Consider the following 13,734-nt stretch of genomic DNA (forward strand, 5'->3'; position numbering starts at 1 on the left):
TTCATATAACTGTGCAGGGGGATCTCCCGGGTGCATTCCCGTAGTTCCTAAAATAAATACATAACGCAACCAACAGAATCAACAGTTACATCACAACCGAAGGATCGAATATCACCGCAATACATATAACAACAACAAATGACAATAATACAAGGTAAGACAAGTAAATCAACTCAGGGGCTGAAAATCACGAGAAAATGGTAGAACCAGCTCAAAGGATTAACCACAAAAAAGAATACTGGTATAAAGGAAACAGTTCAATAACGGGAAAACTAACACATAGCAACGATCCCACAATATACAAGTCAATAATAAGGAAATAAACACGAGTCAAGTAGTTATAAAAATATAACATATCAATAGGAGAGGCAAATCTCTTCAGTTAAGTCAAATAGGAGTCACATTAATCAAAGTATAAGACTCACGGGCATGCTTGACACCAACGTATAGATACTCGTCACCATGTCTATACGTCGTACTCGACAAATAACACATAACAATTATGACACAACTCTTAATTCTTCAAGCTAAGGTTAAACCAAACACTTACCTCGATCCAGCTCAATAATCAATCTGAAACCACGTTCTTGCCACGCGTATCCGATTCCAAATGGCCCAAATCTATGCAATTAAATTGCATAACATAAATAACACTTCAAGTAACTCATTCTACAATTAAATTCTAAGCTAATACGTGAAATCAGGTAAAATGACCAAAATGCCCCTCGGGCCCACGTCTCGGAATCAGATAAAAATTTACAAAACCGAATACCCATTCCAACATGAGTTCACCCATACAAAAATTATCCAATTCCGATACCATTAGGTCCTTCAAATCATCATTTTAAATTTTCGAAAGATTTCACAATTTTCTTCCCAAATTCCATCCCAAATCACGAACTAAATGATGAATTCAATGATAGATTCATGTACTCTAGCCAAATCTGAGTTAGAATCACTTACCCCGATGAATTTCTTGAAAAACCTTCGAAAAATCGCCAAAATTCGAGCTCCCTAGGTCAAAATGTTAAATAAAACCCAAAACCCCATATTTATAGAGTACCCCACTGATTTCCACCACTGCGGACAGCACAAAAACGACCGTGGTCCGCACAAAACCGGTGCGGTCCGCACAAAAACGACTGCGGCCGCACAGGTTTTTCTCTGCAGTGACAGGCTTTAGTATTTTGGCCATAACTTTCGCTACAGATGTCCAAATACCTATTATAATATATTTCTGAAAACTAGATTCAATGATCTACAACTTTTGTGTTTGAATCATCTCAAAATTCCTTGTATCTCAAAATATACGAGCTTCCGAAGTTGGACCAACAACCTGCGGATTCTTCATGACCGCGGACCATTTTCCGCGGCCGCACTAAAACCGCCGCGCCCAGCACTAAATCCATCGCGCCCAGCGCTAAAACTTCTGCCCCATCCATTTTTTAAGTTCTGGAATGTCCGGACTCGCTCAAAACTCACTCGAAACACACACGAGGCCCCCGGGACCTCAACCAAATGTACTAACACATCCCATAACATCATCAAAATTTAGCCGAGCCTTTGAATTACTCCAAACAAAACCAAAACACCAAATCCACATCGGATTCAAGCCTAAGGACTAAGGAACTTTCAAATTCCACAAACAACGCCGAAATCTATCAAATCAAGTCCGATTGACCCCAAATTTTGCACACAAGTAATAAATGACACGATGGAGCTATTCCAACTTCTTGAGTCGGATTTTGATCTCAATAACAAAAAGTCAACCCCTTGGTCAAACTTCCAAACTGCAACTTCCCGTTTTTTCCATTTCAATCCTAATTAAACTACAACTTCCAAATATTTTTTCCAGGCACGCTCCTAAATCCAAAATCACCATACAAAGATATTGGAATCATCAAAAATCCATTCCGGATTTGTTTACTCATATTTCACCTTCCGGTCAATTTAATTCAACTTAAGCTCTCTTCTTGGAGACTAAGTGTCTCAATTCCTTTCAAAAACCTTTCCGAACCCGAACCAATTTCACCCGGCAAGTTACATAAGAACCGTGAAGCATGAATTTAGTAGTATATGGGGAAATGAGATTGTACTTATTCAAAACGACTGGTCGGCTCGTTACATTCTCCACCTCTTAAACATACGTTCGTCCTCGAACGTACTAAGATTATTCTGAGGTTCCAAATTTGATGTTTCTAATTTTACACATATACTCGTGATTGATCCCATATTACCACATTCAAAATAAGTCCGACATCACCATTTCAATTGAGATTATTTCCTTTACCCATATTTGTAAACTTTAAGACCAAATTTCTTACGCTCCAAACATTGTCAAAGTGGTCCAATTTTCACATCAACACACGGTATTAGTCTCGATTGTATATAGCAACCCGTGCCTATGCACACATGAACTTTTAATAGCGCTTAAATACTTTGAGATTTTCCGTGGTGTACATTCTCCCCACTTAGGGTTATTCATCCTCAATGAGAATTAGAGTCCGCCCTCAAACACATAACGTAACTTATTTCCTTCTTTGCACATCTTAATATCCCAAATTTTTCTAACTCCCAAATCTTTCAGAAATTTCGGCAGAGTCTTCCCTGCAATTGGGACTATCCACCTGTGAGAGTAACACCAAAACAACTCCTAACAATACACTCACAACTCAACAATGCACCACAATGTATATATCAATAATACTAATCTCCGCATTACAAGCACTGCATTATCAGAATGATATCTTGACATGAACCATGACATATGTATGACCATAACCACATCTCCGGTCTTAATAGTTGTACATAATCAATTACAAAATCGCCAATTAACCTCATGTCAACAAAATCTTATTTCAAACCTCCATTTACTAACAACGAGGCATGAAGACCTCATAATAACTTACCCAGATTAACGAGTCACATTTAATGCCACCTAGGCACTTATTTTGTAGGCTAAAACTCAATAATTGCAATACAATTTGGCAAATTATGCACATAGATATTCATACAAGAAATTTCAAATAAGCCTCATAGGCATGACTCCTTATAAGTACTATAGTACAAATTTTTAATTTCACAAGTGAGAATTTAAACACATAAATTTCTCACCACAAGGACCTCGTCCTTATATAACATCCACCACAGCTTGTAGCCCGGTTTAAATATTTCATATCATATAAAAATGTGAGGATCTCGTCCTCAACTGTGAATCATAAGTATTTTTTACATTGAAATACAGAATACGAAATACGAAATAGATGGCTGGTATAGTAAAAACTAGCCGGTAAAGCCCTGCATCAATAGACGAGCAATGACATTCTTAGTCGATACTCAGAACCGAATCAAGTTAATGAAATTGTTACTTTATAATAACTCGAGATCGTACTTGTAACGACTCCATCTAGTGTAGCAACCTCAGCTATACCATAGCAAATATATCAATGGGTCGGGCCTCCACCTCTTAGGCTCCATCTACCCGCTTTTCCTCCACCCCTAATTGGTAGTGTAAGTAGAGTAGTAACTATAATGGAGTACATGGCACGTGTGCTCTGATGGAACAGCTTTCTCCCAAGTCTAGTACAATTTCTCAAGATGTTCCTAGTATCACCATATTCATAACAACCCATCTCTAGTTCGACTGCTCATAATGAGTTCGTACCGGATAACTTAAATAACCATTGCAGGAAATTCCATGCCACTGGTACATTAAAAGATGACTGCCCCTCACGAGTGTTGTGATTAACTTAAGCAATACGAGTATATTGAATGTGTTTCTATGACCCCGCTGATACTTAAATGTAGAATTATTAAGGATGCAGGAATATCTCAAGTCTCACCATCATCCCGTTCAAATCTCAGCTCTGGATCATATACAAGTTTTGGAAAATCTTTCAATACCACATAAATACATCTTAAGCCAAAATTGGTATAACACATGACCCCATAATTTGCTAGTTGATAGTGGATTCCCCTCACTTGGCACGAAGCCATAGGTCACAACATCCGATAATCCACAATGTTACCCTTCACAACTCATATAAGTCAACTAGACACCAAGGCCCAATGCACCCCTACATGATTCACTGGGTGATCTCTCAGTACTTCCGCATCTTCAATCTTGGAACCACGTGGTAACAATGATTGAGCAATCCTGGCACCCTTATAACCCCACTATGGTACCACTGACCATTGGCGCATAGTTATTACCGAGTGCGTAATTTCATACACGAGTGGGTGGAAAACAACATAAGTTATATGCTTTAAGTTGAATAAACGTCGCACGATAAGGAATGAAAGAAGTGAGGTTATCCTAATAGTTCTGTAGCCTCTCGAAGATAAGTACAGACGTCTTCGTACCGATCCGCAAAACTCTACTAAACTCGCTTATGACTTGTAGCACCTATGAACCTAGAGCTCTGATACCAACTTGTCACGACCCAAAAATCCTTTCGAAGGAGTCGTGATGGCACCTAGTCTCTAAACTAGGTAAGCCTAACATTTACTGAAATAACATTGATATTTATCAACTTCAAATGAAATTTCTCTAAACAATTTACAATTCCCAAAACCGGTAGTACAAGTCATAATCTTTTCTAAGAGTAGTTATACAAAATAAATACATCACTGTTCCGAACAGAAGGAACATATGGAAATAAGTACAATTGAAAGTGACTCCGAGGACCGCGAACGATACAGCAGGTTTACCTTGAGTCTCCACCGCAACGAACAGCTACTATCGATCAAATACCTGGATTTGTACACAAAATGTACAGAAGTGTAATATCAGCACAACCAACCCCATGTGCTGGTAAGTGCCTAGCCTAACCTCGGCGAAGTAGTGACGAGGCTAGGACCAGACTACCAAATAAACCTGTACAATATAGCGTATAAAATAATAGGAAGCAGATAACAATGATGGCAACAACGATCAGTCAGTGATATAAATAGCAGGCAACAAGAACACCATAAATGCTTCTCAACAAATAATAAATACAAGTGCAATCAATTAATCGAGTTGTTCAAATATAAATCTTTCGCCTATAAATCCTTCAAGTAAAAATCTCTAAGATAATATGAATTTCAATAAATATATTTCCTTCAAATAAGTATCTTCCAAGTAAGCATCTTTCCAATATAATTCTTTCGAGTAAAGGTCACCTTGTGACGCCTCATTTCATAATCATAAATAATATAGGTCTCGGGCCACTTTCATATTTTCACGGCACCTCGTGACCACATATTTCTGTCTCATATTGCACAACAAATTTCTCATATTACTCAGTTCATAGGTTCCATAACCCAATACAATTAAGAATATCCAAGGAGCCTCATTCACATAGCATAAAGTAGAGTACAACTCCAAACCAAATAGGAAATCAACCAGAAAAGATGAAGTTATTTTTAGAAATCATTTGATAAAGAAAATATCCTTTTCAATTAAAGTACAATATCGAATAAATTATTACCTTTAATACGAGAAATCAATAAATCAAAACATAAAAGAAATTCCTTTTTAAGTAAAATACAACCTCAAACGGTTTAAGGACAATTTAGCCGAGAAATCAATTAAGTTAAAAATGTAAAAATTGTTGAAATTTGAAGTATTAAATATATATAAAACAAATAGGGTGAGGTATTGTAAACACTATGGATTCCCACACAAAGGATCACAACCGTAAAGGAATCTAAACCATTAAAACACTTGAATTGATAACAATAATTACAGTGAAGACAAAATAATCGCGGAAGGAGTACAGCTCAACACAGAGATAATAACCGGGGATCTCCCAGGATACTGTCCTATAGTCCCCAAATATAAGTCTCCAGTGGATCTCCCGGGTGCAGTCCCATAATACAACTCATAATGCGCGGGGATCTACCGGAAATCCCGATCCGTAGTTCCAAATGTAAATACCCAGTACTGGGGGAATCTACCGCTGTGAGCACGTAATTTTTGCTCTATATACGAATTACTCCCATAAATTCAAAACAAAATAAGTTCTTTTCATTATTTGCAATTTTTGAGGATTTTGTGGCATTTTTTTATAATTGTTTAATTAACGAAAAAAATACAAAAATACGTTGCATTCACATTTAGGATCTAATTTTTGCATTACTGAATTAGTTAGAAATTTAGTGGTTTAATAAAAGTGGAAAAATCAAAATATATATATATATATATATATATATATATATATATATATATATATATATATATATATATATATAGTTTATTTTTCACTTTAAATTTTAATTTTCGAATTTTGGTAGTTTCCCTTTGAATTTGGTTTTTAATTATTTGTGTTAATTGTTATGTAGAGTCAATTTATGTAATAGGATAATTTGATTAATTTAGGATTATTTTTAATTTCAATTTAAAAGAAACTAAAAAAAATGAAAAAAACAGAAAAGAAAATAAATGAAAAGGAAATAGAGGCAGGTTTGGGCTGCAAACCCCAGGCCCAAACAATTTCACCCCGAAACCCAGTCAAAACCCGGCCCAGACCCGTCCCCATCCGGTTCCCCCCCAACTACCCAGTCCGTCCCCACTAAACTAAACGACCCCGTTTTGATGAGCGTGAATCCCAGTCGTTGATTTCCTTTAGATCCAACGGCTGGGAACTAGGGGTCTTGTTGATATATATATGTCCGAACAAGATCCGAACCAGCCACCCCCCCCAGACCCCTACCCCGTTTCATCTCCTTCGCCGAATCCTCATCGCCTTCGTCGTGAACCGCCTACCGGAAATCGTCTCCGCCGGCGGCGGTACTCCAATCGATCCCATTTTTACACCACCGATTATCCTCCTTCTCCTCTTTCCAAATCTCCAAATCCCCACTCTCGAATACCAGCCCAACCTCTCGAATCTCGCATCAAAGTGAGTGGCTGAAACCCTAACTCGTCCAATTAGCCCCAAATTTACACCCTAAAACCCCCATCCCTTCTCGTTTAGATTATCTAAACCACTCCTTCGAATCACCCTAGATCCCGTCGAATCTTGAATCCAAGTTTGAACCCTAAAATCCCAAAACATCTGAATCGAGATTTCAATGTAGATTTTAGGTCTAGTTTGATTTTATTCGTATGTTCTTGATAAGAACATGCGATTAATATCAAATTAAGCCGAGAATTGGAAGGTTTGAAGAATCAAGTTTAGTTTCTACTGTCCGAGTTTTGTAGGTATCCTCTCTTTTCTCTTGTTTAATCTTTCCTTCCTTTCTTTTTCGTCATTTTTCTTATCTTCTGCTTCTTTCTTTTCTTCTGGTTTCTTTCTTGTTTCTTCCTAGTTCTTCAGGGTCATGTTCTTTATGCATGTTAGTATTAACTTGTTTAATTACCGTTATTCCATTTTTTGTGTTAGATTGGTTCGAACTTCTTATATTTTTCCTTTGAACCCAAGACCTCATGAGTCTTTATGACTTGGTAGGTCACTTAGGCCGATAAAGTTTGTTTGTTGATTTCGAAATTTGGGTTTGTCAAAATTCAATTGGACTTGGATCCTAAAATTTGGACTCCAAGATCTCGATATACAGACCCATACCAAATTGATTTGGGTCAATTTGACCCATGCTCTGTCCGGTCTCTTTAGGTAATAGTAGGGTTATTAAGGGGTAATTTGGGTAGTCTACGCTTGGGAATATCTTTGTAACTGCCTGGGGTAGCTTCTAGGAAGCTGGGGAGGGGATTTGTTTGCAATACTGATTTTTAACTAAGGACATTTTAGCTAAAACAAAAATTAGAAAAGGAAAAAAGTGCAAAAACTAAAAGCTGAGGCTGCCCTACTTTCTTGCCTATAAAGGCATCATTTCTTGCCCTTCAAGGCAGACCCAAGATTGAAGAAAATTTTCTGAAAATTCGAAATGGCTAACTCCAGAAAACAATGCCAAATTCTCTGCATTTTTTGTTTGAAACTGTTCAAAATTTGGCTGGTCTGTTGGATTTCTGGTCTTTCATTTATCTAGAGCCCTTGAAAACCATAAATTCTTGTGTCCGAGTAAGAAATGGTCTGAGTTTTCTGGGATTTTAAAGCTTATTTTGGGAGTTGTATGGTTTTGGGTCTATTGTGCCTTTGAAGCTGATTTTGCTGTGATTTCATCCCCTACTTCGAGTCTGCTACTGCTGTTGCTTCTGTTCTAATCTCAAATCAGCTTTCCATTCTTTTGTCTTTCCATTTGTTACCAGGTACACATTCCTGGACTAGCATGAAATGAAAATGGATGTTCAAAAGGATGACATCGAGTATTCTGTTTATAGTCTAATTGTATTTCCCTGAATTACCTGGTGATTTATTTCTAAATTTACAATATTTCCTAATTGCTTTCTAGTGTAATAATTGAGTCCCTGCTATTGTATCTAGCCTTGGGCTGCTGGGGTGTGGACTTGATTTAGTTGAATAACATGTGAGCTGAGTGGTGGTGCTTGATTCCAAGTTAATTTTGTGTTTGTTTGTTACTTGTTGGGTTTAAACGGCTTCCAGGTTTGTTGTGTGTCTAGTGAATAACAGAGGAGAAAGCATTAATTGTCTGATGTTGGGAATTCTGTTGAGAATCCTGGGTTAAGGTTTAGAGTTCAATACAACTGCTTGTGATTAATTTTAGGACTGTATTCAATTGAAAGTAGCTCTATTCTGCCTCCTTGTCATCAACACTTGAATCTATAAATAATATTTGCTTCAGACTTGTGATTTTACTTTGTAGTATTGGGAGTCTATTTTCCCAACGAGTATACTGTTATTCTGAGCTTGGAAATTTTAAAATCACTTTGGGAATCAGAATTGCTTGAGCATGAATGTAATGTTGTCTGTAAATAGGGATTATTTTATCATATATTGCAGGAGCTTAATATTGTTAATCCAATTATACCGAATTTTCCCTTTCTCGACAGGCTTTGCTTTTAGTTTGGGCTTTAAGTTGAGCCCAATTGCATTCTCATGTCCCATTCAAGTTATTTGCAATTGGCCATTGGACCCCAGCTGGATTAAACTCGTTTGACAATCAAACCTGGGTTTTGTTGCTAATAGTTATATGGCTTTCAAATTTTAGATTAGTTTAGTATAAAAGTAGATCAGAAATTCAATTAGTTTTTTGTATAAATTAACTAGATTCCTTAAATGAATTTGAGAGCATGCTATATTAAGGACAAATAGCTTATGGCCCTTTAAGGTTTAGTTTGGACTCTCGTTTAAAATCGGAATTGGGGAGAGTCGTGCCAAATAAATCACAAGATGTGTGGCCCGCATTTAACTATTTCTTTTAATCCTTAAAACTCGAGGCACGCCATTTAGAAAAAATTTCATGGCCCTCACAAAGTTAAAACGCGTAGTTGTTGTAGGTGCGTTCTTTTAATAATTTACCTTCTTAAACTCGGGTGCACATTTATGTGATCCAAATCCAAATCTCAATGATGTTAAAATATGTCAAAGACCACATATGCATTTATGTGACGTGGTTCAAGACGTATAACGTTGCAATCTTCCTAAAAATGAATAAAAACGGTTAAGGTTTAAAATGCACATAGGTTTGAAAATGTACTAAAATCAGATAATTAAGCCGAATATAACAGTTGAGCGACCGTGCTAGAACCACGGAACTCGGGAGTGCTCTAACACCTTCTCCCGGGTTAACAGAATTCCTTACCCGGATTTCTTGTTCGCGGACTGTTAAACAGAGTCAATCTTTTCCTGGATTCGGGATTGGAACCGGTGACTCGGGACACCATAAATCTCCCAAGTGGAGACTCTGAATCTTTTAATAATAAATCCTATTTCGATTGTCACTTAAATTGGAAAAACTCCCTTATATACACCCTTCCGGGGTGTGGTAAAAAAGGAGGTGTGAAAGCTCTAGCGACTCTACTGGGGATCTAACCCAGAATCTCTGGTTCAGGGTTCAGAATTCGAGCTTAAAATAATTGTTGTATTTGGCTTTATTTATTATCTGATTTTATTCACATGTTTGGGCCTAATGTGCTAAATGTTGCTTTTACCGCTTTGATATTATCTGAACTGTATATAAACTACTACGAAACCCTTCTCTTCTCATGGGATGTGCTCGCTGGTCGAGACTCCTTATTCTGTTAGTGTCATACCTTGAAATAAGAAAGAGGCTCGGACAAGTTACTAATCCGGATGGCCTTTTGGTTCCCCGTACGTAGCCCCCTCCTCGGCTCGAGTTGTCCGTTCGAGTACACAGTCTAGAACAAGTACCCAGGTTTTGAACCTAGAATAACTCAGCCTCACGTCGGATCCCTAGTAGGAACGTTTGTTTGCATCATGTGCATTTGACTTTGGAGACTCAACACAGGGGTTGGGTCTGTCTAAGACAGGTGTACCCGAAATGTAAAGACCATTAGGATGCATCTTACTTACTACTTGCGCATTCATTTGCTTCGGATTTGCATGTTGACCGGCTTACAAGGAAAACTTAGATGGTTGAGAGGGATAAGTGCCTGTTTTGAAAAACCAATGTCCCAAACATACCGAAACTCTGCCGAAATTTTGAAGAAAAAAAAAGAAAGAATTTTGTAGTTTTCAAAGAAAAGAAAAAAAAAGAAAATCTTTGTGTTTTAGAAAGTAAAAATAGTTGGTTTTATTTTGACAAATTTGCCGAACTATGCCAGTTTGATTCTCACAGGGTGTGAGATACGTAGGCAACCCCCGTCGGGTCCAACTTCCTTTTTGCAAAAATAGCCCAAAAAAACAAATATTTTATTTTTATGGTTAAGGGGATGCCATTCTTGTCAAAAATAGCTGCCAAAAGGACGCCGGAAGGCTGTTTTTGCAAGAACAGCCGCCTTTGTTCCCCTTTTCAATTTTTAGCCGGTTGGCAAGCACATCCTTAAAATCTTCCCACGGAAGTGCTGAAAGGCCATATTTACAAAATCGGGTTTTCACTTTCGAAATGAAAATCTAAAAAAAAAGTGTCAGCTTTGTTTTGGAGTCAATTGAGTCATTATTTTACTTAATCACCCTAATAAATGTGCAGAATGAGCACGAGTCAGAATTTGCCAATAACAGTCTTGAACAAGATCCCTTTGGAGTTGCATATGTGGTGGAATGATCTGGGTAAATCGGGAAAAGACACGGTCAATCTATACCTAGGAGGCCTCACTGGGTTGCTGAAGATTAATCCTAGGGGAGACATCATAAAGGCGTTGGTTACATTCTGGGACCCGGCCCACAACGTATTTCATTTCTCAGATTTTGAACTTACACCAACATTGGAGGAAATAGCCATATATATTAGGGGTCCCAAAGTTCCTCTGAGACTCCAGTACCTGATTGCTCCAAGGGTCGTAGCCGTACACAGGTTCTTAGACTCTTTGAAAATAAGCAGGGGGGTCCACAACCCAGATTTGGCAGCTGGTTTTTGTACTTTGCAGTTTATATACAACAGATATGGTCAAATAGGGGGGTTAAACAAGCCGGAAAACAAAATCTGCAGCAAAGGAAACCGCCTTAAGTGGGAAGAACATAGGTGTTTTGCCTTTATGGTGATCTTTTTGGGACTTTTGGTGTTTCCTAGAAATGATGGGAACATTGACATAAGAGTAGCCGGGGTTGTCAGCACTTTGCTCACTAAGGCCAACAACACTCTCGCACCCATAATAGTAGCTGCAAAGCCGTATGAGACTTTTTCGAGGGTTGCAACATGTTGTTGCAGATGTGAATGATCGAACACTTACACCATCGTCCTCAATTTATGAGTTATGGGTTGACAGAGAAAATATGTATAGAGGAATGTTATACGAGGGTTGATGGGATTAGCCTGCCAGAAGAGGTTACAGAGTGGATAGCACGCCTCCGTTCCATCACTGCAAACCAAATAGAATGGACATTTGGATGGCTGCCCGTGGATGAGATCATATACATGCCAGCCACTGGGCCTCATTTCCTCCTGATGGGACTCAGGAGTATCCAGCCTTATGCCCCATATCGGGTTTTGAGGAAGCTGTGAAGATGCCAAATAGTTCCGAGAGATAAAGATCTTAGTGCTCAAGTAGTCGAGATCGGACTTAACGGTCAGTTTCATGAAACATCAGTCCGCCAAATTTGGAGTGAATGTCAATACTTAACAGCCAATACCTGTATACATGATCGATCCAAGGGTGAGGTTTCACCAGGGTACCTTGCTTGGTATAGTAGAGAAATTGAGTTTGGGAGGCCGGCCAAAAGACCCCATCTTCAGGAATTCGTCAAGGCGTCACAAGAACAATGGGCTTGGTTGGATAAGGAGAATGAGTATAGGGCCACAATAGGAAGGTTGGAAAAACAAGTTAAAGAACATCAATTCGAGAATAGCTTGCAAGCAGCGGCAGACGAAGGTGAAAATAAAAAGCTAGCCAAAGAAAATGAGGCCCTTTGAGCCCAAATTCAAAAAATGAAAATAGAGGCAGAGAACCCCGCCTGAAGTGCCAAAGATGAAAAACTCATAAATAACCTGAGGCAGAAGGTGAGTGACTATAGTTTTGATTTGAACAAAACAGAAAGTGATCTAGCCAGAGTTCGAAAGCAATTGGCTAAAAATGCGGATGAACAAGCACGCATGGTTAAGCAGTTGAAAGAAAAGTACGACAATGAGGTCGCGGGATTAAAGAAAAGGGTTATCGCCACGGAAAACAAAATGATCAAACAGGCTAAAGACTTCAAGGTTGAGAGAGCATTGTTATACAGCATTGGCACAATTAGAAATAGATTTTCAACGACTTCAGGAGCAGAATCAAGTGTCCGAGCAAACTTTGGAGGTCAGGGCCCAGCAGATCGGGCGTTTGTTACAAGAAAAGGGTGTCATAAGAGAGAGAATTAGAAACATCGCCGATTACATTGATATGAAGTGCCAAGACTGTGAGGATATGACTCACACCACCTTCTATGCAGCAGTGATGACATTTGTTAAACAGATAAGAGCGATTTGGACCGACTTCAAAGGGATCTTGCATATAGGCCCGCGGCGAGACCGAATGATGTCCCGCGGGCACCAGGAGAATTGATGTATTCATGATTTTCCATTTGAGCTTGTATTTCCTTTCCCGTTAGAGTCTGTCAGTTATGTTGAGTTTGTATTTTCTTTCTGTTAGAGTCTGTCAATTATTTTCGAGTCTGTATTTTCTTTTGATTGGAGTATGATAGTTTATTTTTGGAGTCTGTATGTCGTCCTTTCATCAGCGTCTGTTAGTTTCTCTTGGAGTCTGATAGTTTTGAGTCTTCGTAATCAAATCATTTGCTTTTATGAAAATTGAAAATCCCAAAAAAATGTTTTATTATTTACTTTCACACTTATCTCCCAGAACTACGCTCGGTCTGATTCATTCGGGGTCATGATACGTAGGCAATCTCCATAGGATTCGACCATAATCAAAAGAAAAGAAGAGAAGAAGAAGAAGAAGAAAAACGAAAAGAGAAAGGAAAAACAAGAGAGGAAAAGAAGGGGGAAAAGAAGAAGAATAAGAAAATCAAGAGAAAGAAGCAATAGCAAAACAAGAGGGAAATGAGAGAATAAAAAACAAAGAGAAAGCAAGGGCAAGAGTGAAAACATGAAAAGGAAAAAGAGAAGAAAAAGAAAAGACGGGATGACACAAACATCCGATCAAATGCATAATAGAAACAGTTAACTGCTTAGGTGCATTCATTCCCCAAATGTGCGGTTACCAATTTGTTAAAGCCCTAATCACTAACAAGGGTGTTGTTGATATATTGAGTCCAGGCAGGTGGTTAGGTGATTGGCATTCTG

Source organism: Nicotiana sylvestris, chromosome 3 (assembly GCF_000393655.2).
Source record: "Nicotiana sylvestris chromosome 3, ASM39365v2, whole genome shotgun sequence".
Taxonomy (NCBI): domain Eukaryota; kingdom Viridiplantae; phylum Streptophyta; class Magnoliopsida; order Solanales; family Solanaceae; genus Nicotiana; species Nicotiana sylvestris.